Source organism: Talpa europaea (assembly GCF_964194135.1).
Source record: "Talpa europaea genome assembly, chromosome: 10".
Taxonomy (NCBI): Eukaryota; Metazoa; Chordata; class Mammalia; order Eulipotyphla; family Talpidae; genus Talpa; species Talpa europaea.
This window is the reverse complement of record NC_140077.1, coordinates 89,640,862-89,665,094: the sequence shown is the minus strand read 5'-3', so window position 1 is coordinate 89,665,094 and position 24,233 is coordinate 89,640,862.

Below are 24,233 nucleotides of genomic sequence, written 5' to 3'. Positions count from 1 at the left end.
AAAGAAAACATGGGTGGATGCATTCCCAGCCCATAGTCCCCCATAAATCAGAAATAATAGGTCAACTCTCCCACTGTGAAAGCTGCTTTAATCAATTTATAGAAACGTGGCCTTGTGCCTGAACCATCTTCAATGAGCCCGGGGCTGCCTCAGACTGCCAGTGGGAGGAACCTGCTTGAGCCACTGCACAATCAGAGCTGCTTCCCGACTTTCCAGCCCTCTCACATGGAGCTTGCAGATGATCAGAATCTGCAAATGTTTTTTCAGACTATTTTTCCATCTTTTCCTTATTTGTTTCTTTTGAATCTGCTTTTGGCTTTTATTGTTTGGATCTTAGGTTGAAATTCTTAAGAAAAATCACCCTGGAAAGGGGTTTGTTTTTTCGCTTTCTTATTTGTACCTTGCAGGTCAATACAAATAAGAGACTTGGAACCAAAACAAAACAAATCATTTTATCTATGAGTTTTGTAACCAGAACCAAAATTTCATTGGTGATATATAATCACATAATATTTTATTTTCCCTTGTTAAAAAATGGAACACTTTCAAAGCTTTCATAATTTCTAGCTTTCTTTACTGGTGGTCAAAAGAGCAGGGTGGGGTGAAATGAAAAAGAGTATAAAATAATTGAAATTATTATCCTCTCCGAAAAGGTGGGTGTTTAAAAGTAACATTTAAACTTTGTGATCAGAAAGTATAAATCCAGTGAGTCTTAAAAATAACCTGTGTTTTCTAGTAGAGAAAGAAGGAGACAGCAGATAACCACTCCTACCACTTCTGACTTCCACTTCTACTGCTCACTCTCTGTGACGTATTCGTTCCCATCTAGCTATTTCCCACATTGTGAATTGCATTTTCAGTATTGGGGAAATGCTGATGTAATAACTATTTCAAGACTCAGAGTTTTTGTCCTATGCTCCATACAGTGCTAAAGAATGTACCTGGTTTTATGCATCTATATTGATTTGGTGATTTTCTTTATGTCCCTTAGGAGCAATCAAATGACATCCTTGATCCAATTTGTATGCGAGAACCATGGGGAAAGCAGCTATTACTGTGGGGATATACTATATTTAGGAAATTGCACAAATAAAAGCAACATTAAATTTCTGAAAAGCTGTCTGTGTGTGTGTGTGTGTATGTACATATACATATACACCAGTATACATAGATGTCAAGAAACTGACCACTTCAGAATCAACACTGCAGATTCCTATATAAAAAGGACGTTGAGTCCTCCATCTTTGGACACACATGGAGAATGTTCTTAAATTGCTTTCTGTTTTTATCATTAGATGTGAGAATATACCTTAAAAAGACAACAAAACTGTTCTTCATGTGTGGTCTGAAACATTTATCACTTTTTCCTATAAAAGTAAGGAAATCCTATAGTTAGCCTTTTGTGGTCATAGCTACTGAATGACTCCGAGACCTGATAATTGCTAGGTTTATTCTATTAATAAACTTAAAATCCTGGTGTTTACGTTTTGCATGATTAGGAACTTATTTTTTTTTAAAGATTTATTTATTTATACAACCACTGGGTACAGTCAGAAGCGTGGGAGGGTGAGAGAATTCACCAGAGCCAGAGCAGGGAACAGAACAGGCAGACTGACGAAATACACTGCTGAGGGGAGCAGCGGGTGCGGCAGGAGAGGTCTGCGCGACATGTGAGACCCTCGCTGGTGGCCGGGGATCGAACAGGCACTGCAGAGGCTGCGGGCAGCTTCACAGCCCAGCGCTCAACTGCTGCGCCACCAGGGGAAACCCTGATTAGGAACTTTTAATTAGCAATTTTATCTTTCTACATTAAAAAAGTAGATGGCCAGTTTAGAAAATTGTTCTTGAACATTCTCAATATATTTTTATTAATGGTGAAATACAGCATAAGAAACATAAACCAAAACAAAGAGACACCCTACTGATTGAGAGAAAATGTTTTCACTCCATACAACTGACAAGGAACTTATCACAAAGATTTACAAAGAGCTCACATTACCCAGCAAAAACAAAGTAAACAGTCCAGTCAAAAAATGGTCTCCAAAGGGGAAATGCAAATGACCAACAGGTATATGAAAAAATGTTCACTTATAATCAGGCAAATGAAAATCAAAACCGGGCCTCCCCGGTGGCGCAGTGGTTGAGTGCTGGGTTGCGAACTGCCCGCGGCCTCTGCGGAGCCGGTTCGATCCCCGGCTGCTCCCTGGCCACAGGAGGAGGGTCCCACATGGTGCGCAGACCTCTCCTGCCGCCCGCTGCTCCCCTCAGCAGTGTACTTCGGTCCTTCTGCCTGCTCTGCTCCCTGCTCTGGCTCTGGTGAATTCTCTCACCCTCCCGCGCTTCTGACTGTACCCAGTGCATGTATAAACAAACAAACAAACAAATAAATAAATGCCTCTTTAAAAAAAAAAAAAAAAAAGAAAATCAAAACCATAACGAGATACCACCTTACAACAGTGAAATGGCACATATAAAAAAATATTGGAAACAACAAATGATGATGAGGATGTGGAGAAAAAGGAATTCTCCTACTCTGCTGGTGGAATGGAAACTGGTCCAACAACTATGGAAAGCTGTGTGGAGGTTCCTCAATCTATTAAAAAATGGAGCTGCCCTATGACCCAGTAATTCCACTCCTAGGAGCCTATCCAAAGAACACAAGTACATTAATTCAAACGGATACCTACACCCCTATGTTTATTGCAGCACTATTTACAATAGGTAAGATATGGAAACAACCCAAATGACCAAAAACAGATGACTGGATCAAAAAGATGGGATTTTTATACACAATGGAATTCTACTCAACAATCAAAAGATATATTAACTCATGCCATTTGCAGTAACATGGATGGAGCTGGAAAGGATTATGTTCAATGAATTAAGTCAGAAGGAAAAAGAAAAATATCACATGGTTTCACTTATAGGAGGAATATAGGGGAACAAAATAAAGGATGAGGGAAAAATGATAATAATAATAAATAAAAAAACGGAATTAACAGGCAATTATAAATCAGAGACGTTCTGTAGGGGGAGGGGGAGGGAAGGTGCAAAACAGGGGAGGGAAGAGCATAAGGGACTATGGTGAATGTGCAGGGGTGAATTGGTGGTGGGAATTTTACAGAGACTACACCTGAGGGGAGAAAGCAAACATTGTACAAAATGAATAATTATGTAAAATATATATATAAATATATATATAAATAAATAAGTTAATTTAAAAAAAGATTTTTTTCTGAATCTAAGTTGTTAACACCACACCTATTAGTACACACTAGCTGATAGTGTTTCTTTTCTTTCTTTTTTTTTTTTAAGATTTATTTATTTATTTATACTAGCACTGGGGTGCAAGCCAGAGGCGCAGGAGGGTGAGAGAATTCACCAGAGACAGAGCAGGGAGCAGAACAGGTAGAAGGACCGAAACACACTGCTGAGGGGAGCAGCGGGTGAGACAGGAGAGGTCTGCTGCGCTGTGTAGGAATCTCCCTGGCAGGCCGGGAATTGAACCGGCACCTCAGAGTCTTCGGACAGCTTCACAGCGCTGTGTCCAACCCACTGCACCACTGGGGAGGCCTCTGATAGCTTTTCTTTCATGATGTATATATGACCAGGGACAGCCAAGCAGTGGTCACTTGACTTAGGAGCATTTCTACATATTCTGTATATATGTAGTTAGGATTTAGGCTTCTGTGAGGGTCAGGAGAAAACTGGAACAACAAGCAGCAGAAACCGAGCCAAGCAGTGGGAACAAGGCATGATTTGTCTTTTCAAAGTCAGAAAGAACTTATTTTACTTGCTCTGTGTGCAATTAGGTTCAGACCCTCATATCTAGCAATCAAGCTCAGAAGATGGAGCCAGGCTTGAAGACTACCTTCATGCCTCACCTCTTGGAGACTGCCCTTGGCAAAATGTGAAATTGATGCTGGCGTTGATAATATTAATGATGATAATAATCTGCACTTATTTAGCAGCTTTCATGCTACATTTTCAAAGATGTTATAAACATTAATTAATTAAGCCCTACAGCAGCTCGTAAGGTAGTGATTACCTGTATTGTGCAAATAATTTACCAAAGCAAAGGTAGGTTGAATAGGCAGCCTGAGGTTAGACAGGAAATCAAGGCCAGGGAAACAGTGATTTCTAGCCACAGAATTGGCTCACTGAGGTTTTTTCCTTGGGGGAGGAAAGGAACGGTTTGTAGAGCACATAATGGATTATGGCAGAAAGAGCATATTTCTGAGGTGTATGGATATCCAGAGGCTCTCTCAGAAAGTCTCACAGGGTCAGTAGTCCAAGAGGAGGATTACTTGAAGAAATGCTGCTGTGCAAAACATCGCCAAGACTGCTTTTTTGCTAGTGCCAGGTTCTGCAAAGGCATAGCCACCTCCATCTGGTACCACCTGGATTTTCTACCACAAAGCAGTCCAATTGTGGGTAGAAATGGGCTTATTTCATTGGTTTCTCAACATCTAACACAGAACCTGGTCTGTCATAAATGTGATGTCATTTTATGTATTTTGGATAAATAAATGCATAAGTAAAACTGTTTTTGTGAACTTAGTCTTAGGTATTAAAAAAAAAACCCAAAGTAAAGTAAAATGATTCTAAAAACTACTGCAATTACTTATTAAAGTTGAAAGAAAAGGAACCCTGTTATAGAAACTTAAGGTCTTCACATTGAGATGAAATGCAGAACTTGAAAGATATGCCTGAAGTCGCCATGAGGATTGACTCATCTTGAGCTGACCCACCTCTGAGGGTTGTTAGAAGGGCAATGCTCATAGTACATGTAGATCACCTAGTCCTAGAGCATACTAAGTCCACAAAAAAATACTCATGTTCTTTCCTCCTTTTAAAAGTGAAAGTATCACTAAAAACTTATAGTTGTAAATATCAAGAAGTACTCTTCCTGCCTCAATGAAGAAAATGCTATTTTCACAGAGTCAATCACTTATTAGCAAGGCAAAAGGAAAGGAAATACTGAAACATTCCGCCCCTTAACATTATATAAGGAGGTAAAATTAATATTTGGCACAATTGGAATTCCATTTTAGCAGCACCATCTTAGGAAACTCTAAATAAGTGAGAATATTGGTGATTAGCTAATGTACCTGCTATAACCACTCCCAAGTTAATTTAAGGATCTCACATGTCTAATATAGAGTGACTATCTATATTGATTTAGCTACATTTATGATTACAAAATCAATTTCACTCAATACTGCAGACTTAATGTCTTAGGATTTGAAAACAAGAAGGGGAGAAATAGGTTGGCAGAGGGGAGAGGTAGGAGAGGGAAGGAGAGAGAAGAAAAACAAGGTGCAGTGGTAGTTGGAGTGGTGGGTGTTGCAGGGCAGGGGCGGCAGTAAAGACAGTGAACAGTTAATACATCTCAGGTACATGCACATGCTCCTTAGCTGTCATGTGTCCAAGTTGACTAGGCATATGAGAGGATAATGAAGGATAAACAGTAGGATATGGGGGGACACTCTGAGAATGTCCCATGGAAATCCTGACTTAGGAGTCTGAAAGATATCTGTATGTGTTAGTTGGTAGGAGTTACTCTTCAGAAAACTGGAAAACTAAATAAAATTAGGATTATACCTTAGATTACTACAAGGTAAAGCAATGATCTTCATTAGTTGCTGTTAGATGCTAAAATATATCTTTGGGTTTAATATGAATATAATGTGAGATCACTCTTAAAAGTTAAGCCAAACACTGTGAACTGCTGTGTTTGGTTCTTATAAAAAACTTTGGTAGGAAGCAATAAAAACTTAGTGTTAAGTGGTATACAGACATAATTTTATCATCTGTCATTGTCATTAAGATACATCAACATGGAGTGTAGGGAAGAGATGTTAAAACAATAATTATATTTTTAGTACATCTTCAATGTGTCAAGTGTTTTTATGGCATCTTTTGTTTTCCATGCTTAAAGTGGTAATAACCAATTAGTAAGTTAACAGATAGAATATGGACTTGTTAGTAGTCAAATATAAGTGAGAAAAGACAATTTGAGCCAGAAAATCAAGCAAATATTGGTCTTTTTTAATGAAGACAATTTGGTCCACACACAAATGCCCTACATTAGTACTTCTGGTTAGCAGCATTCAAGTTCTGTTTTGAAAACTTAGAATTAAAACTTAATTGAGACTTGTAATTTTTTCCATTACCCGTGTACAGTGTTAAAGTGCAACTGAAGCAACATTCAATTCAAAAGGTCTGCAGTAATATTCCCCGACCCCTCTCTGACATTTATATGAATGTATTTATCACTAATGATAATCGCAAATGTAATTTGGTGTCACAAATCGGATACAAAGAGAGCTTAAACTAGAACTTTAAAAGTAATGATGTTTATTTCAGAAATGACATGAAATTTATTTTTAAATGAATTTTGTAATAAGTGAATTTAAGAAAATGTAGGATGCATTTGAAGAGGGATGATCCTATGCCTTTGAATCACGCAGTGGTGGTGTAAACCAATGTTACCTCAATAAAAAAGAGAAGAAAAAGAAAGATATAGGGAAATAGGATGGGGCTCAATAAGTATATTTAAGCTTTCTCATTTAAACTAAACGAAGCATTTTCTAAAGTAACATACCTAATTTTTCTATAATGCTTTTAACCCCAGCCTGCAGACCCACTTGCATAATATCTGCATGATTCTTATTCAAAGACAGTATGTCTATTTGTGAGTGATCTCATTGCCCATGATTTAGAGATATATTAAGGTTACTAAAAACTTTTTAACATATTTGAACATGTCTATTAAATTAAAAGCATTACATTATCAGGGAAATAAATTAAATAATGTCCATAATCGATGGACAGTTAATTTTTGAAAACTTGGCTTTGATACATTTTAAGCGCTTTCAACCTAAACATCCACAGAGTCCTTAACGGTCCTAAACAATGTCTGTACACAGCAGGCCCTTTCTAACTGTGACTGTTTTCAGGATTCAGCCATTATTTGTGGGACAAACATGACAGGTGGCTGCATTTCCTATATTTTGTTGGTGATCTTGTCTTGCCACACGGTTTGCAGGTATCTCTTATCGAATTGTTCAAAATGCTGAATATATCAAATATTTGAGCCACAGTTGGTACAGCTACTCTTCAGGAATTGGTGTCAATTGCTGTTCATTGAAAAGGTTGCCTAAAAAAAAGTTGAACCTTTTATACAGACTATTTAGGGCACTATTGCCTAAAGACATGAGGATGGGCTAAATGAATTGTCCAGTTTTCTTCTGGACAGTTTCCAAATGAATATTGGAATTTTTTTCCCTTCCTATTTGCAGTTTTTTAGTGGAATTTCCTTTTCTGAATTGTTGATGATATTTCTGGATTGCTGATGATACTGAAGGCTAGTGTAGGCCTGTTTTGGAAGCTTTGAAATATTTTTACACTTGTTTTATTCTACTAAGAGTAATCAGATGTGCCTTGAATGCCAAATGTGTAAATCTGTTGAGAAAAATGTAGGTAGTAAATGGACAGAGAATGATAAGAAAACCTTTTTCACATCCCAGATAAACTTGATGTTCTGAATTCAATTAATTCATTTTTTGAGAGAGAACTGTAAGGAATTTAACGTCTGCACATAATGGGGTAAAATCTGTGTTTACCACAGTAAATAGAGTTGAAGTAAATTCCAGTTTCAACTAGCTAAACACATGTTAGGCAAATGATGGACTCACTGATCTCAAACTTAATTTGATTATATCATTCCTCCTAGGAGACATTTATCCTTATGTGGGAATGTGAACACATAGACCAGAGTGTCAGGATCTACAAAGAGTGTTATTCAGCATCTATGTAGGTAACACATTTGACTTTCAGAGCTTTCATTAACTCATACATGAAAGATCTTCCTATCACTATAGTCTCCAAATGCCCTTTCATCTTGAAATATTATGATTTTAAATGAACTACTGGGAAAATAAAAAAAAACCGGTATCATATTAAGGGTTTGGAATTTTTTATAATAAATACTGAGTTGACTAAAATAGGTTTTCGAGGGATAGCAGTCAATAATTACTATTATAATTATTACTGATGAGTATCAAACTACAGCATCCTTGGCTTCTACCCATTAGATGCCAACAGCAGCCCCAAGTTGCCACAACTTATGTCTCTAGACCTTACCAAATGACTCTGATGGGGCCAGATCTCCTAGTTAAGATCCACTGTCTTAAAGGCATGATTTTTCACCACACCTGAAAATGACCCCCTCTTATCCATATCAGGTATCAGCATTAATTTTTTCTTGTTTCCAAATTGTTCCACATTCAAAAAAGGTGTGGGACATCCTATGTATCCAACAAAGCTGAAGTAAAAACAATATACTTGCAATTAAAGTACCAAGATCTGATACTGAGTTGTTAAGTAAATTCTACAAGAGTGCCTTGATATTACAATCATTGTTTTTTCTAAAGATTCAAATACTGGTTTATTTTAGCCTGATGATAAGTAAATATTTGATTATTCAGCTGCAGTTCACAGAAAAGACCCCATGGAGTGTCTGTGACCTACTTGATTCCCATTCTAAAGTCTCCGTCTCTGTTGGGTTTGTGTTATTGTAGCTGGAGAGGCAAAGAAAGGCTAGTTTCTCCTGGTGATAAAATAGTTATCACATCATAAGTACAGTGTTCTATGAATGGATACATATATGGTATTTGAAAAACATAGAGTAATTTATACATCAAAGCTGGGGGAAAAGCAGACTCGTGGGTCTGTTGCCCATCCTTCCCAATTTTGTCAATTTCTAACATAATTCAAGTGTGATCCACTTGCATCTTTTCTTGGAAAGTATGAATAAAGAATTCAATTTTCAAATTTCCCTTCTAATATTTACCACATAGCTAAATGCCCTTCAGGCTTCTCATAGCAGAACACACTCATTACTCTTTGTTTGTGACTATCAGGGTGGGGAAAAGGTTTTGGCTCTTCTAAGGGAAAAAAGGCTTCTGGAAAAACACTAGCAAGTGTTTAAATGATTCTGATCACACACACATAAAATTAAGTATTCTTAGAAATGCATTATGGTGCTTTCTTTTCCACAGTGGGGTAAATAAGGAACAGATTTTTCATTTTTTAGTTTTATTGGGGATGTTGTATAAATCACAATACAGTGAACTCCAGCACATGAGTCAGCTCTGAGAGAGTACCAGCTCTCCTTTGAATTTGGAGAACAGCTCTTGGTCTGTGAGAACATCTGGGGCTCTAAGCCTTGGAAGGAAACAGTTCAGGTCCCTGCAGGAAAGCTTTCTGCAATGGGCTCAGGAGCATGCACACACTTAAACAGGATTTTGCAGTGCTCATTGGCTTAGAGCTTCAGGTCCAGGAAAGATCAATGTGGTTCTAAAAATATCTGCAAGAGGCCTCATGAAATCATTCTTTGGGACTAGGGGGGCCAGAATATGCTTTGCATCTTTTGCATCTCTTTTTCATTCTCTCTCTCTCTCTCTCTCTCTCTCTTGCTACTTAGAGAATATGTGCATGGGCTTCATGCAACTTGGCATTCTCCTGCAGGAGGGATGAAGGAAGGGGGTCAATCTGGAAAAGGCAAGGGCAGAAGCCATTACAGATAGGCCAAGGCAAGTCTGGAGCAACATATCAAGTCCTACGTGGTGAATCTTGACAGTGATTTTTAAGGTAGCAAGTGTAGAAATTAACAGGTGAGTAGCTTTGTCTTAAAGTCATGAGAAAGAAAGTCATCTCACAAACACAGAACTGGTAGTCATCTTGTCTACCAACTACACCTCTGTCTACCCTTCCAGGGGTCTCTGACTCCAGCTTCCAATCACAGAATCCTTTGTTCCCCAGAGGGGCAGGAGACGAAGGAAAGGTGGGTAGAAAGGGGTGTGCACACACCAAAACACAGGTATATGGATCTCCTGTATGCATATTTCCTTTCTGACTCATTCAGGATGCCTTAAGATAGAGAGAGATACTATTCATTAAGCATAATTACCTGAATGATTTTAATTACAAATCATTAAGGAGAAATGGCCTTGTATTTTCTTAGAAAATGGAGCACTTAAAAAGTCATGTTTCCTCTTCCTCTGATCTTTTAGTTAGTGTAATTCGGATGAAGCTATGGAGACTCTGAGATATATAAAATTAAATTATGCTACAAACAAAATACGACTTGTTTGGCTCACCCTCATCCTCTGTTGGAGACCAAGGGGTCCCTGATAGGTGCCTTGGGTCTATTATTCCCAAGAACCTCATGTGGCAAGGATTTTTCTTTTTTCCTAATCTAAATTCTACTAACTTCTGAGTCAAACCTGGGCTTTTTTCATCCAGCACTGACCACTATCTTTGTGATCAGACTGTCTTGTTCCAAACCCCCATGCTGTGATGGTGCTTCATGCTACCTTCTCAATGTCATTGCTACCAGCTCTGACTTGGTGGGTATTGAATGTCATTCCTGTCTCCAGAGCTCAGAAAATGTCCAAATTGAGCTGTTATGGACTCTAAAATGTGGCAAATGCCTTTTTTCCCTTTTAAGACAGCTGAAAGAAGGCTGCCCAGCATTCCCAGTATCTCATGAAGATTTGAGTGAAGAGTAGTTTTCTTATTGTTCAACCTTGATGTTGGCTTAAAACCTCATGGGGCTTTGTTATCTGATACAAAGGAAACCCTTGTGTACTGTTGATGGGATTGTAAATTGGTATAACCACTATGGAAACAGTATAGAGGTCTCTCAAAAAATTAAAACTAGAACTACCATATGAACCAGCAATATCACTTCTAGATATTTATTTAAAAGAAATGAAAATACTAACTTGAAAAGATATCTCCACCTCAAGGTTCATTGCAGCACTGCTTAAGTAATAAGGATATGGAAATAACTTAGGTGTCCATTTATAGATAAATGGATAAAGAAAATTTGATAGATACATGTGTGTATATATGTGATGAAATATTATGAAGTCATAAAAAAGAAAGACATCTTTCCATTTGTGGCAACATGGATGGACCTTGACACATTATGCTAAATGAAATTATTCATAAAGAAAAATTCAAATACCATATGATCCCACTTCAATTTAGAATCTAAAAGAAAAACATATAGCAAAGCAAAACACTGAGTTCATAGATATAGAGAGCAGACTGGTGGTTATGGGAGGCAGAGGGGTGGAAAGCAGGAGGCAAGTGAAGGAAATAAAAAAAAGTACAACCTTTCAGTTATAAAATAAATAAGTCCTGAGTATATAATCTATAGCATGGTGACTAAAATTAGTAATTCTTATTGTATATTTGAAGACTGCCAGGAGAATAAATTTTAAAAGGTCTCATTACAAGAAAAAAAAGTATAATTGTGTGAAGTGATAGATGTCACAGAACTTCTTGTTGTGATCTGATTGTTTCACAATCTATAGAATTTTGACTCATTTATGTTGTATACCTGCAATTAGCACAATGTTATATGTCAATTATATCTCAAAAATGCTTTTGAAATACTGATGACAGTGTGGTTTTTGAGCTGGGTAGCAGAAACTGGCAAAAGTGAAGCACTGTTTCTAATTTCTTTCCCTCATTCACTCTAATGTTCTTGGAAATAGGTGTTCAATTCAGTAAGGATTATCCATAGGGATTTTCTGATGGGATTAAGATACAAACGCACGGGGCAGTGACTTTGGTTTTACTTCCCAACAGCACTAGGCCATGTACTTTTCTTTTCTTTCCCTACCTCTCTGACTTACAAGTGTTTTGTTTTTTCCTTTCCCAGCTCTTCTTCCTCCTACTGCCTTTTTCTATTTACTCTTATTCTTCCATCTCATATCTGTGTTTAAATGTTTCAAATTATACCACAGAGGACCACGTGGTCCTCTGTGTCAGGACCTTTCTTCTCAATCTAAACGAATGTAAGCCACAAAAATGCAGAGAATGAGGTGGGTATTTACTGACAGTGATCTGAACACTATGGAAGTAGAGCTAATCTTGAGCACAGCTAGATTTAGAGACCGTTGAAGTTGGCTGTATCCTGAGACTGGGTGGTGGCTCCTGGGAGCATCTGAGTCACATCCTCCTCATCTCCAGTTTAGACAGAAGGAGAAGCTACTTTACTTCCTTACTTGTTCTGGAATATACAACCTGAAAGTGAGAAAGCACTGATTGTTTTGATGTATATTGCAGAAACTACCCAGGATCCCTGAGTATGGAGTCATTCTTAACTAAAATGTTTGAACAAAAAAGAGTAGGGATTACATGCCCCAAAAGAAAATTCTGTAACACTTGGATTCCCAGTTAGCAACTTAAAAAACACATGTGATAAATTGGCTATGAGGTTAAGGTCATGACAATGGTTAACTTCAGGTGGGGGGTGCTATGTAACATTGGATAAGCGGATGGATAAGAGACATCTGGTATGATAATAACATTGTATTTCTTGATGTATGTTCTGGTTACAGGATAAAAAGTCTTCCAAATCATACTTCTGGTTATGACCTGCTGCTATATGGATTTTATAGCTCAATAGGAAATTCACTTAATTTTTTTTAAAAAGTGAGAAAGACATACAAAGACATTTTAGGAAGTTAATACTTGTTCATATCTGATAATTTCTTTTCCATGGAGATTTACCAGTTAGTGTAACCCTGACTTTTTCTTACCCTGTCACTAACATGACATATCTCATTAATAGTTTGGAAGAGAGGATACTATAATGACAATCTCTTGAAAGTAGAAAGCTTAATTTAATATGTAAACAGTCTCCATGGTCCTTAACTGTGCTTAACTCAGTAAATATCAAGACATATAAGAGTGAATACATATAATCTACAAAGGGCAAAGAGAAAATGAAGTCAAGGAAAGGATAGTAAAGCCCAAAATCTTAGGTCATTGTGCCCCCAAAACGAGGGGTTGGTTAACAATGGGCCATGAACCAAATAGAGTCCCATGACTGTTTTTTTTTTTTTTTAAGATTTATTTATACAAGAACTGCGGTACAGGCCAGATGCACAGGAAGATGAGAGGATTCACCAGAGACAGAGAGGGCCTCAGAACAGGCAGACTAACTGAAATACACTGCTGAGGGGAGCAGTGGTCAAAACAGGAGAAGTCTGCCACGCCATGTAGGTATCTCTCCAGCCGGCCGGAATTGAACCCGGGCTTCAGAGGCTGCGGACAGCTTCACAGTGCTACACTCAACTGCCTGCACCACCAGGGAGGCCCCATGACTTTTTTTTAAGCAAAATTTTACTAGAACGTTCCATGAGGATTTATTTATATACTGTCTGTGGATGCTTTTGCTACAAGATCAGAATTGCAATTGTGACAGAGACCATACAGTGTATAAAGTCAAAAAATAGTTCTTATTTGCTCTTTTACAGAACATGTTTGCTGGTCCCTGATGCAAACCATCATCTTAGGACTACTCATTTATTAATTGATTCATTGTTCATGGATTTATTTATTCTATTTTTTTTGTTGAGAATATAGTATTGTGCCAGACACTGTATTAGCACTGAGGATTCAGGAATGAACAACAAAGATAATATTCCCACCATTGATGCTTACAGACTGGTGGACAACTGTAAGTGATGCCATACTTGGGGATGATTGCTGTGTCAACCCCCACCCCATGTATATTCCTTCAAACTATCAAAGCTTTACATAAATAGCCAAAACCCCAAAACAGATTTACCTGGTAACTTTACAATGAATTTTGTTGTTGGGCTAAATATAAATGATTAGCACAGTGGTCTTTAATCCTTTAATTTTCAATAATATTATTTTATAATCAGAAAATGATTTGAAAAAAATCTGCAAATTCTTGGTCAATATAAGTGCCTGAAAATTAAGCACTTAACCATATTTTCCTCTCTTGATTGTTAGTGGTACAAGTTAGGCCTTCCTCAATTTGCTTTTCAAGTCTAACTGTTTTTAAAGAAACATGGGGTTACAAGGTTCTCATTCTCCAAATCAAACCAAGCTGAAAAAAGTTTCTGGGTCAGTTAACATGAACTTCTTACTACTTCATGCAACATCTCCTCTATGAAAGTTGTTCAGAGAATGGATTTGGTCACTAATATTATTGCTCAATTGTTCTAAAATTTGCCAGCTAAGGAATTATTTCAATTTTGTAATTTTCTTCTTGTTACAGGTGTGAAAGGGAGAATTTCAGAAACACCTGCTTCAATTCTTCTGGATAAGAAACATAAAATGACCATTAAAGTGAACAGAGAGATTCCATGACTTCTCTTTGTGTGCTTCTAGTATTTTCTTTTTTAAAAGATTTATTTATTTATGCATACAAGAAGTGGGGGTAAAGCCAGAGGAGTGGGGGATGAGACGATTTACCAGAGGGAGTAAGGAGCAAAACAGGCAGATCCACTGAAATACACTGCTGAGGGGAGCAGCAGGCGATGCAGGAGAGGTCTGCTGTGCCATGTGGGTTAGCTCCCTTGCTGGCCATGGATCAGACTCATGCTGCAATGACTGGGACTAGCTTAATAGCACTGTCTTCAATCCCTGTGCCACCAGGGAGGCCCCTGCTACTATTTTCTATTAATTCAACTGTAGTCAAGCCAGGTTGCAACAGAGAGTGTATTTCCTTCATACTGGCTTTACATTGCAGCCTTAATTCAGATGCTCTTTAAAAACTCTTAGCAAGTGTGAATTTGTCACGAGGACTGTTGGATAATCCCAGAAAAACCTGTACTCTGATTTATGAAGAATCAACACTCACAGATAAATGGTAGTAAGATGGACAATGACAAAGAGAAGACTGATTTCAAATGCAAAGTGGGTTCTTTCCTTTATAGCAGAGAATCCTTTCTTTCACCAGTCTTTGTTGCTAAGCTACTTCAAGTGAAATCGGACTCAGAAAAATTAGTCTGCCACCCAACCATTCAGAGATTCACTGTGAGGTATGAAGTCATCCCATGGAATCATCCCACACTGATGGTGCAGAGAGCCCAGTGGCATCTCCCTTGGGTAGGTAACACCCTTCCACTCCAATCAGAAAATTTCCAAAATATCTAAAAAATGCACCACAGAGCCCGACAAGTAAATTTTAAATGGGCAATTTTACAAATTGGTTAGAAGGAATGACTGCAAAATTGTTAATGCATTTTACTTTTTAAGTCAATGGGAAATGGAGGGTATGTATTATGTATATGTTACCGTCTAAATGTAAGTTTACACTACACAAACAATTCAGAACCTGGAGCATCCTGGCATCTAGGGTTGCTTCGTGGGAACTGGCAGCTCTAAGCCAGCATTGCTTTTCTCTTTGAAGGTGATACTGCTCAGGATAAACAAATTGACGGTTGAAAAGAAACACCCCAGTTTTAATTCCATTTGGCGCTAAGTTTAGACATAATTCATCTTGCACCAGAATCAATTTTTTAAAAAGCTGTTTGTGATTTAACCGTTAGTGTTTCTGCACTGGGCAGAGGCAGCCCAAACTGTCACGTTCAAGTACATTCTTCTATAGCAAAATGAGTGAGATCTGTCAGTTACCCCATATACACAACAAAGTCCAGGAAAGTTGAAGAGATCCAGAAGGGACTACAGTGAAGGCCCCTTTTGCCACTTCCATTTTCTTTTCTATCAACATTATCAAAAAGCATAGTCCATGGAGGTCATAGGGATTATATCTAACTCCTGGCCAAACAAGTAGCTCCAATCAGAAGAAGACACCCACTCATTCCTGCCCACACATTCCTCAAAGGACCCAGCAATGGTAGTGCTTAGGATTGGAATGAGTATTTCAGATACAGAGTGCTTCTCAAACTGTAAAACAAATCCAGACTGCCTGGGAGCTAGTTTAATAAAGCTCCAATCAAGCAGATCTGGGACAGGTCCTCACAGTACATTTCTAGAAAGTTCTGGACAATGTTCTGGTCTTCAGACCATATTCTGACATGTAGAGATCTAGAGTACCAATGTTGCAGTGGCTGCTTGGAGTGCCATGTTGAAAAAGAATATTCTGAGGCACATCCTGGCTTTTTGGGAAAGAGCAACACCACATATGAGTGCCTGGTGGTAGTAGCTGCAAGAATGTCAGCTTTTGTAATTGCTTCCAATTATGACATAATTTCATCATCCTGCTTGAAGGGATAGTGAGTCCTAGAATTTATGTTATTCTCTTATTTGTGAAATAACTTATATTTCCTGCATACTGATGAGAAAAATAGAGTGGTATGATTATAAAGATTTTTTTGCAGATGGAGGAAGTTCCAACAGAAAGGTTAAATATGATAGGTAAGGTCAAGGAGAAAATCAAGAATACTCTTTACTCTTTCTGCATATTAAAAATATAACTATGATTACATTAGCCTCTTACTTATCTTTAGTTTCAAATGCATGTGAAATCCAAGAAGAAAATAAAAGAGTTACTGCCACTTTTGAAAATAGTACACAAAAATCCATTTTGTTGGTGGTGTTGTAAAAGGTAGGGAGAAATTATTAAATTATTCACATTTTAAAAGAAATCATCATATTAAATCAAACAAATATAGTATGGTTTTAATTGAATTAACAGTGCATCCTACATAAGTTTGAGGGTGCATCATTTTAAAGATTGACATCTGTATATACCACATTAAGCTCACCACTGAAAATCCAATTCTATCTTTCACCATGTAATTGATTCTTTTTCTGGTTACCACTAATTGGTCTTGTCATCTAAAAGTTTATTTTTGTTTTATTTAGTTCATCCACTTATTTGGCTTTTCTCTACATCACTTGCATGAAATTGTAGAATGTTTGTCTCTCTTTGCCTGAATTACTTCACTGAGTATAATACTCTCTAGTTCCATCCATTTTGAAAATGGCAGGGTTTCATAAGATTTTTGTAGCTGGATAATATTCTGTCATGTATATACCATAACTTCTTTATCTAATCTTCTGTAATGGCATTTAGATTGTTTCCAGTGCTTGGCTATTTGCAAACAATGCTGCAATAAACATGAGGTGCATGTTTCTCTTTGAATTTATATTTTGTATTTTTTCAGATACATTCCCAGGTCATATGGCATTTCTATCTTTAATTTTTTTGAGGTTTCCATATACTGTTTTCTATAAAGTATGCACTAATTTACATCTCCACCCACAGTGCAGGATTCCTTCTTTCCACATCTTCACCAACACCTGATGCTTCTTTTCTTTTGGATAACAACCATTCTCATAGGTGTGAGATGATATCTCACTGTGGTTTGGATGTGCATTTCCCTAATAAAGAGATGGTGAATATCTTCTCATGTGCCTATTGGTTATCTGTATGTCTTCTTTGGAGAAGTGCCTCAAATACATTTAGCATAAACTAGTTTGATAACATTGTATACAGAGATTTTATGGGGCATGTTATACCTGTACGTCCAATGAAGTATACCTACAATAATGCGACTGAAAATCAAATAGCTATGATATTGGAATGGAGACAACATCAGAAAGAAAGTGAAACTTCATTTGAGTCTCTGCACTGTCCCTTAGTTGCATGAATTTGGCATAAATTCATGCAACTGGTGTATATGTGCATGCACACACATTTATGCATGTGAGGAAAAAGAGTATTTGCCCTGTGTACATTACTTAGTTATAGTGAAGATAAACAAAGGTGATGTGAAAAGCTCTATAAACTGAAAATAACTATACAACACTATTTTTACAGTAACAGTCTTCTCAAGATGTTAAACTGAATGCTTTCTCTCAGAACATATGGCCACACATGTCTGTGAGTTGAGGGTAGGGTGCATAATGTTGCTAACATAGGTTCTGTGGCACATAGGATGATTGGCAACTGATGACTCATTTCACAATTTGTATGTGTGTGTGCACATGCATGTAGGAGTAAGAGAAAGGATGAGAAAAAATGGAAAAAGGAGAGAAAAACAGATGAGGCAGATGGCTAAAGGATGGTACTTTTTGACAATAGCGGAGCTCATGACACTACCCAGTGCTTTTGAATCAATTAAAAAAAAGAGTAGAAAGAGGAAATAAAAGTCAGTTAGCCACCAGGTTGGAATTGTCTAGAAAAGCAACACAACTTGTCAAATGGCACTGATAGGGCTAGTCAAATAAGATATACTATTAGAAAGCAAAGTAGGACCATCAAATAACTTGTTGACACCCAAGTTAAAAATAAGAATGTTTGGGCCTCCCCTGGTGGCGCAGCGGTTGAGCGCTGGGCTGCGAAGCTGCCCACAGCCTCTGCAGTGCCAGTTCTATCCCCCGGAGAGGGTCCCACACGGCACGCAGACCTCTCTTGCAGGGCCCGCTGCTCCCCTCAGCAGTGTATTTCGTCAGTCTGCCTGTTCTGTTCCTCACTCTGGCTCTGGTGAATTCTCACACCCTCCTGTGCTTCTGACTGTACTCAGTGCTTGTATAAATAAATAAAATAAATCTTTAAAAAAAATAAGAATGTTTTACCTCAGAAATTAATTTACAGAATTAGTACAAATGCAGCTGAACTGAATGCATTACATTGAATGAACTGATCTATAGATTTAGAAAAATAATAATGGCAAACTCTTCCATTGCCAAGACATAAAAATGACTATAATGTATTGTCCACAAAGCTTTAGTGTCCCTAGATGTCTTCTCTTAATCACTGGTTCCTGCAGATTCCAAAGAACATGGGATTAACCATTTTCAAATATTTTTTTTCTATGATTCAAACCAATCTTCTCCAAATTTTGAAGCAGGTTAAACTTACTGCTATTTGTCTCAGCTTCTCCTTTCTAAACACATTTCTAGCTTCCCACCCATTCCAGTGATAAATCAACCCAATCTTCCTTCAGCCACCAGAACAAAAGTTGAAACCCTATGCCAAAGTGTCAAATAGCTGATAGAAGTCAAAGTAGTCACTTTCCCAGGCATTTGTACCTTAATAAGAATAAAAATCTGAATACCCTGCAAACACAGCTTACTCAGAACCCCATTTTTGTTTTCCTGGGTTCAGGCAGGAGGTCAATATTGCTGATGGCCAAAGACTGTTCTGAAAACAGGGATAATGTACAGAGGTTCACAAAAGCTTCCTACTCCCAAGTTCATTCTCTGTGATCCATAGGGACAACAAAGTCATGAAAATGTTCAATGATTTTATTAATAATCCAGTCTTCAGGATGAGTCAATGTTCATTGTCTACTATCAAAAAGTAGCATCTTTTTTTATGGCATTTGTAAACACATTTGAGTATTATTGAGACACCTTCTGAAAAATAGCTCAAGAATTACTAGGTGTGAACTGGCAACCAAACTGAATTTTTATAAGAGAAAATGATACATAAATGCTTGCTTCTTGTATTTTTAATAATTAACTGCTATTTGAAAACAGTTATAATTTCAAAGGTTTCTTATTAAAATGGAGTCATCCTTTGATATTGCACACTGAAATTATCCTGCAGGAAAAAAAAAAAACAACTTTGTCTAATTATAGAAACCTGAACAATAGTTTTTCATGAATGAATATCTTTTCAAAGCAATCTTTATTTTTCTATAGTATGTGAAAGAAAAAGATCCTAAGAATAAATCTCTCATACTTAAATACTCCCAAATGACTGCCTCTATAAAGATAAAAATAGTCACTTGCCCTTGACATTCAGGTAAATCTTTATTACCTTCAATAAATAAAAGGAACGATGGCTAATATAACTGACAGCCTCACAGAAGTCCTACAGGGATGTCACACACCTATGTCTCCCTGTAGCTACACTTGGCCAATGCACAGCAGTGAGAACAAAGTCACAAATTTTGATATATGCAGGTCAGTCCATTGTGGAAAGCTTTGAATTTCTGGCAAAGATAATGCTAATTGACTAATTTGTGGGGAAAATTGTTATTTGCTTTTGAGTTGTTCTAAGAGGAAAAAGAATTAGGACTGACTACACTATGTTTAAGTGGGAATCACTAGAGCTTTCCTTAACAGCTTTACTCATTTGGTAAAAAGAATGAAAATTCTTTGCTCTACAGCCACCGCCACTGGCAACTATCAATGTCAGTAACGTGAAGGATCACAAAGCAAATGCGTTTATATGAATCGGGTTACAACTTTGAGCCTGTCTGTTCCTTCTTAGGCAAAACCCAAAGGAAATGCACATCTGGAACATCCCAGCTCTTCTCTGACATCGCACATGATCTTGGGGAAGTCACTGAGCCATTTTAGATTCAAACCTTCCTTTCTAGAGAAATGATCCTCAGCAATCTGTTTGTTGTACATTGTAGTGGTTTCTGGAATGTCATCTTGGTTGTTCGAATTTTAAAATATGGTCCTAACGAGTGAAAGGCCACACAGTTAATCTCTGGGTGGGCTATTTAACTTTGTTCTGTTACACGACCACACACTTTATCTTAACCAGGGAGTTGGAGCTAATAAAATATCAATTGGGTTCAAGTTTATTTCAGAAACCATTCTGATGCTCTAGTTTTATTCTGGTTCAGTGGTTTTCAAAAATACAGGGTTGGTTTCTGTTCAGAAGTTCTCACTGGGTTTTAAAACAACAACAAAAAAATGTTGGTGTTATTTTGTCAGTGATGCTCAGCTCAGCTCAGCTCAGGGCTCATTTAATAAAAAGTTCATTCCAGCTTTGACTATAAATTGAGCTTATAGTTGGAAATGGTTCAATTCTCAGCTTCTAACCCTAAATGAGATATCTCACAAACAGACACTGCCAGTCAAAGTGTAATAAAGTGGTTGAGAATGGAAAGGGTCAGTGCATTTCTTTAGCCATCATGACGTAAGGATAAATATTGCTGAAATTGGAAAAATTCTGTCATGTCATACGAGCAGGACTTATGAGGATCTGATCATAAAAGCTACTTTATTTCTGTCTCCCACAAATAGTTTTTTTCATCCACCTCTGTGAAGACAGTCCTTCTCCTCCCTTAGAATAAAAACGTGGGCAGACTCATTATTTCTGACTTGGGCAGCCTTATGATTTTCTTCTCACTTTTAGGAAATATGGAAATGGCACAATCTTAGTTCAGTAGTTACTTGTGTCTGGTGGTAGTCCTTATAATAATCAAAATTCAAATCTGATTGAAATCTCCCCTCCCCTCCCTCACTGGTCCTGTTGTAGGTGACCTACTGAGTGAGAGCTATGGCCCTCCCTTCCACCACCATCCCCACCGCTTCTCTTTGCCCTGTGCTTCATTCCCACAGCAAAGTCATGGAGAAAGTGGGTGGATGGGCAGGATGGTTGTATGTCAGATAGCTGCCCACTCTCAGTGCCTGACAGGTTTGTTAAAGTGACCCTCTCTCTCTCTCGAGAATTTTCACAAGCTTCAGAGAGTAGAGACCTACTAGAATGCATCTCTCCCAGTATCTCATATGTAATATAAGCAGGAAACTCTACAGAATACTGCAAGTACTATAGGAATAAACATATATAACCAAAGTCATCCATGTATATCGGGGTGGAGAGACGGAGTAAAGACAAGAAGTATGCTGACAAAGATCTTGGAAATATTGATAGTAACCATGAGCAGGATTTAACTGATGAGAAAGGTCATTCCAGGCAGTGCAAGGACAGCAAACTGTCTGAGCAGTGGAAAGAGATATGGCAGGTGTGGTTGACTTTCCCAATGGGCGAAATCACTCTTTGGCAGGAAATCAGAACTTCTTGGGAGGTAAAAGGGCAATATTCATTATGAATAATCAGAAGATTTTAACTTGATTCAAGAGGGAATTAGAAACCCTCTAGGGATATAAGAAAGAAAATCAGATAGGTTAAAATATTGAGGGAGATGGTCATGAGAATGCACGTGGGGGACCAGTCTAGAGGGCACTGCTTGTAAGACGTCTGCAGAACCAGGTCTGGTAAAAATAGAATAGTCTTTTGAAATCCAGATGGTCTCATATTTTCCAACTCAAACAATAGTTCCCTCTTTTTTTAAACTATTTTTTTACATCTCCCTATTCTCATATTCATAGTCTAGAGTAGACTTTTTCCTCAAGACTAGTAAAGAAAAAGGTGTTTGACAATGTTGCCATAAGGTCATGTCATTTTTTGAATAGTACATGTGAGTTATGTGAACAAAATCGGACTTTACAGCAAAAGGTGCATTTCCATAATAACATTTTAAAAGTCTCAGCAAGAAGTGTTCAGCGACATTCTATAGAAATGAAGTGAGCTCTTCTTCTCATATTAGTCAAGCACCAACACCCCTCAGATGGGAGTGGGCAATGAGTACAAACATCTGAATATTTCACAAAGTATTTTAAAGACTGCATGTAGTCTCTGATCTCTGATACAGTTACATCATTCCCTGTGTACTTAGTATGATTTTCTTTGTTCAAATGAACAAAGTGAATCCCTGAGAGAATGAATGACTTACCTAAGTCACACAAATGGGGAAAAAAGGAAGTATGAACACTCAAATCCAGATGATCATTTGACACTTAAGTTCCAAGCTCTTTTCCTCGATACCAAGCAATTGGCATAAACAAGTATTCATGTGTTAGTCATTGATCTTATTCTGCCTGCTTCATTTTATTAAGTCATTATCCCACATCCTGGGGACAATGCATGACTACACCATTAGAAGGAATTTGTTAATATGGGCATGCCACATTAAGTCACGAGGAGGCTAACTCAATCACCCTTTCTCTGATTTTTGGTTGTAATACAGTGGACATTTAGCTGTGGTTACCCTTACAACATGCTGTAAACATCAACACACATTATATTAAATGTCTAAAAAGAGCTGTTTTTTTTTAAGTTTTTTTTTTATTTTTCATTTTATTTATTTATTTATTTGCTTGTTTGTTTTGTTTATACATGCACAGGGTACAGTCAGAAGCGCGGGAGGGTGAGGCAATTCACCAGAGCCAGAGCGGGGAGCAGAGCAGGCAGAAGGACCGAAGTACACTGCTGGGGGGAGCAGCGGGCGGCAGGAGAGGTCTGCGCGCCATGTGGGACCCTCCTCCGGTGGCCGGGGAGCAGCCGGGGATCGAACCGGCGCCGCAGAGGCCGCGGGGAGCTTCGCAATCCAGCGCTCAACCGCTGTGCCACCGGGGAGGCCCTAAAAAGAGCTGTTTTAAATGTTTGTTAAATAATGTAAATATTTAGCCATATTAATATTTATGGTATATTTCTGACAGCCACAATCTTGATAATCGCTAAACATATCTTTCAAGACTTGGGAACTTATGAGAGAAAGATCAGGAGTAAGATAAGGTTGCTCACTTTTACCACTTCTACCGAATGTAATATTAGAGGTCCTAGCAGAGCAATTAAATAATAAGAAAAAATAAGAGGAATCCAGAATGGCAAAGAAGATGTGAAACCATAACTACCTGCAAATGGCATGTTAATAATATACATAGAAAACCTTAAAGATTGCACTAAAAATTATTAAAAAAATAAATGGGTACAGAAAGTGGCAGGTGACAAAACCAATATGCAAAAATCTATTGCATTCTTAAATGTAATGAGTAGAACAGAAAGATTTAACAAAATAATCCTAGTCATGATTGCATTAAAAAAATACCTACATGAAAGATCTGTACAACAAAAACTAAAGACATAGTTAAACAAATTGAAGGCACAGAGAGAGATGGAAAGATATTCTGTGCTTATTGATGGTAAGAATTAATATTGATAAAATGATTATCTTATCTAAAGGTTATGTTTCCTAAATATACAGATATTCCAATGATTTTTAAAGAAATAGAATCAATAATACCAAAATTTGTACTGAACCACAAAAGAACTGGAATAACTAAAGCAATCTTTTTTTTTCTTTTCTTTATTTTTTTAATTTTATTTTTATATTCCCCATACAATTGCAACCCCCTTATTTCGACCCCCATCCCTCCTTTCCCCGCCCCCCTGCCCCCACATTGTGTGTCTCTGGTTCATAGTTGTTTGTTGATTTTGATTTTTTCTTTCTTATAGTTACTCTTTTTCCTGGTCCCTTATTTAGATTTTCTAGATTCCTGCTATGAGTGAGACCATCCGGTATTTTTGTTTTTCTTTCTGACTTATTTTGCTGAGCATGATCCCTTCCAGCTCCATCCATGTTGCTGCAAATTGCATGTGTTTATCTTTTTTGATTGTTGAGTAAACTGGTCCAAACTAAAGCAATCTTAACAAAAAAGAAGAAAAATGGAGTCATGATATTACTCCACTTCCAACTATATTACAAAATGACAATGATTAAAGCAGTATGGCGCTGCAATAAAAATACACACATAGATCAATGGATCAGAATTAACAGATCATAAACAGATTCATACATATATTAACAACTATACTATGTATGACAAAGAATCCA